This window comes from Triticum urartu, chromosome 3A (genome assembly GCF_056163025.1).
Source record: "Triticum urartu cultivar PI428250 chromosome 3A, HENAU_Tu73, whole genome shotgun sequence".
Classification (NCBI taxonomy): domain Eukaryota; kingdom Viridiplantae; phylum Streptophyta; class Magnoliopsida; order Poales; family Poaceae; genus Triticum; species Triticum urartu.
In genome coordinates this window covers 329,700,426-329,704,151 of record NC_141875.1, presented here as the reverse complement: position 1 = coordinate 329,704,151, position 3,726 = coordinate 329,700,426, and the positions used below count along the sequence as shown (strand labels likewise).

At 55.6% G+C, this 3,726-nt stretch overlaps 1 pseudogene; it reads right to left on the bottom strand.

Annotated features, from left to right (window-relative positions):
* Positions 1–362: 362 nt before the first annotated feature.
* Positions 363–1,857, bottom strand: LOC147979613 (uncharacterized; annotated as a pseudogene).
* Positions 1,858–3,726: the final 1,869 nt, after the last annotated feature.

The following is a 3,726-nucleotide window of genomic DNA, read 5'->3' as shown; positions in this document are numbered from 1 at the left end:
GGTTCTTTGTTTTTGGTAATGATCAAACTCCTAGGTAGGAAATCAAGAAATTCATTTGTGGCAAAAGGTTCCTGTTAGGAGCTAGGGTTCTGCTGGTTCTAGGGCGGAGATTGTAGGGGAAAGATGGAGGAAGACGAGGTCAAGGGCGCGCCGGCCGGCGGCTAGGCGCCATCCTTGCGTGGTGGAGAAGAGGCGGTGGCGGCGCAAGAGGCGGCTAGGGTTAGGTCTCCCGGCTCCCTAAGGGAAGCCGAGCAAATACTGATTGCTTCTTGCTTGATTAGATCAATACATCTCCTCTCCTTATATAGAGTGGTTTACTTGACTCCTAAGCAAACGACCCTAATAACGATAAGATAATTGGGCTAAGCCCCTAATAATGATAAGATAACTTGGGCCACAGAGCACTGGGCTAAGCCCCTAATATGCCGGTCATAACACTTCTCCCCGCCTGCACAAACAGCTCGTCCTCGAGCTGTAAGGCGGGGAAGCGCTTGCTTAACTTCTCGAGGTGACCAACAAGCATCAAAGACCTCCGCGACAGCTGGGGCGGCCAGGTCGCCGAGCTCGGCGGTGATGTCGTCCTCATCAATGTAGTCTGCAGCCTCCAGGTAGAAGAGTCGATGGCAGACGTGGTCGGGCATGTAGGTCTCGTCGCAGTTGAAGCACAACCCTTGGCAGCGACGCTCGAGTAGCTCGGCCGAGGTGAGCCGGCGGAACGGGCGCGCCGCAGTTGTGGCAAGGGGTGCCGCGGAAGCCTGAGCAGGCCGACCCTGCACGGGAACATCCGGCCAGGGTGGCGGCCCAGCGGCCTGGGACGGTGATGCCTGCTGGATGGCCATTGCGCGACGCTCGAACGCGCGGGCGTAGTACATGGCCGTCTGGAGTTCCTGGGCCCCCTGCAGCTTGACGTCCACGCGAATATGATCTGGTAGACCGCCGACGAAGAGTTCGGCCCGCTGGTGAGCCGTCATGCCGGACGCGTGCCATGCCAGGGCCTGAAAGCGGTCGGTGTAGTCCTACACCGTAGAGGTGAAGGGGAGGCGGCCCAACTCCGCCAGCCGGCTCCCACATATCGGCAGTCCAAATCAAAGGAGGCAGAACTCGCAAAAACGCTGCCATGGGGGCATGCCGCCCTCGTCCTACTCGAGGGCGTAGTACCACGTCTGTGCGGCGCCGCGGAGGTGATAAGAGGCGAGCCAGGTGCGGTCTGACGCAAGCGTCCGTTGCCCTCGGAAGAACTGCTCGCACTGGTCGAGCCAGTTGAGGGGGTCCTCGGCGCCGTTGTAGGTGGCGAAGGCGAGCTTGGCGAAGCGCGACGGTGTCTGAGCATGATCTCTGTGAGTGTACGGCTCGGCGGTACGGTGCAGCGAAGATGATGGTGTTGGTCCAGTGTGCACAGGTGGTCCGCAGGAAAGTGGTGGCCCCTCAAAGCCAGCGTGGAAACCCGCGGAGCCAGAAGGCCCGTCGTACGGCAGGGAGGGCGCCGGCTGGTCCGTGGCCATGGTGTAGACTGGCGGTGGTGACGTCCCGGCCAACCAGGTCGGAAACTGGGACGACGAGGGCGGGAACCGCACTTGCTGAATCGGCATGCCCGTCGGCGCGGTTGTAGTCAGCCCGGTGCTGGGCGGCGGATGCTGCCTGGAAACGGCGGAGGCGGCGGGGGCTGCGATGGCCGCGGCCGGCCATTGTGGCCAGATCGGGGTAGTGGCGCGGGCTGGCTGTAGCTGCAGCGAGGGCTGCAGTGGCCCGACCAGCGTCGCGGTGGCCCCGGGGTGCAGCGGCTGCCAGGGCGGTGGCGGCGAGGACTCGGGTGGCGTGGGTGACGCGGCGTGGGCCGGCGCCGGCCACTGCGGCCATTGGGACGCGGCGGCGGGCGGCAACTGAAGCGGCCAATGGTGGTGTAGAGGCCCGGTCGGCGCCGCGGGTGCCGAATACCACGGCATGGCGGCTGGCCCGATCGCGGCGGCCGGCGGCCCATAGGGGCCGGCTAGGTATAGCCGTATCCCTTGGACGGCGGTGACGAGATCGTTGGGGACCCCTGTGATCTCCGCCGGGGAGTAGACGGCAGCCGGTGGTGCGGTGGAGCGCGCTGTCATCTGGGTGGTGGCGGCGCCGGAGGATGCGACCAACAACGCGAACAGGGAGGGCAGCGGCGCGGTGAAGAAGGCCAATGGCGCGGTGGTGACGTTCGGCAGCAGAAGCGACGGGATGGGCGGCGGCGAAGACATGATCGGAACTGAGCTACCTGATACCAAGGTGTTAGGAGCTAGGGTTCTCCTGGTTCTAGGGTGGAGATTGTAGGGGAAAGATGGAGGAAGACGAGGTCGAGGGCGCGGCGGCCGGCGGCTAGGCGCCGTCCTTGCGTGGTGGAGAAGAGGCGGCGGCAGCGCAAGAGGCGGCTAGGGTTAGGTCTCCCGGCTCCCTAAGGGAAGCCGAGCAAATACTGATTGCTTCTTGCTTGATTAGATCGATACATCTCCTCTCCTTATATAGAGAGGTTTACTTGACTCCTAAGCAAACGACCCTAATAATGATAAGATAATTGGGCTAAGCCCCTAATAACGATAAGATAACTTGGGCCACAGCCCATTGGGCTAAGCCCCTAATATGCCGGTCATAACAGTTCCTTAATGATATCTAAAAAGTTGGGGTGAACACTTATTGATTTGAGATCTTCACTTTTCTTACTAGAAGATTCACCCTTATTTTTAGGAACATAGATAAATTTGGAAACTTTGGTAGGAGGAGGATTTGAGGTGTTTTTAACGGCAGAGAAAGCGGACCCCAAGTTGGTAATAATATCTTCGAGTTTATCAATTCTAGTGGAATCTTGACCTATCGTTTCATTGACTATGGGTTCCTTTTCCTTAAGATTTTTTCAGAGTGAATCCTACCTTAGATCCATATTGAGTAATTTGGTTGTGGATCTTTTTATCCAAATTTTCAATTAACTCTACCGTGGCAATTTTATTTTCAATAATATAAAGCCTTTGCATCACATGTTCCAAAGTTAAAATAGTTCCATTGACCAAAAAAGGTGGTGGGCCTAACAAACTATGATAGCATTATAAGAATCAAAAGTATGGCTTCCCAAGAAATTCCCTCCGGTAATGGTGTCAAGAACATATCTATACCAAGGAGCGATGCCTACGCAAAAATTCCGAAGAAGAGCGGAAGTAGATTGCTCTTTAATAGATCTATTTTGAGCATTGCAAATTCTAGACCAAGCATCTTTTAAAATTTCTCCCTCCCTTTGTTTAAAATTAAGAACTTCATTATTGGGAGTGTTAACAATGATAGGGGAACTAGCCATCTGGGCAAATAAACGACCTAACACACGGACACACAAAGAGGCAAGCGAAAAGAGGGGAACAGAAAAAGGGGCGAATAAAACGGCAAAGATGAAGTGGGGGAGAGGAAAACGAGAGGCAAATGGCAAATAATGTAATGCAAGGGAGAAGAGTTTGTGATGGGTACTTGGTATGTCTTGACTTGAGTGTAGATCTCCCTGGCAACGACGCCAGAAATCCTTCTTGCTACCTCTTGATAATGCGTTGGTTTTCCCTTGAAGAGGAAAGGGTGATGCAGGAAAGTAGCGTAAGTATTTCCCTCAGTTTTTGAGAACCAAGGTATAAATCCAGTACGAGACTACACACAAGTCACCTAGTACCTGCACAAACAATCAAGAACCTTGCAACCAACGCGGTAAAGGGGTTGTCAATCCCT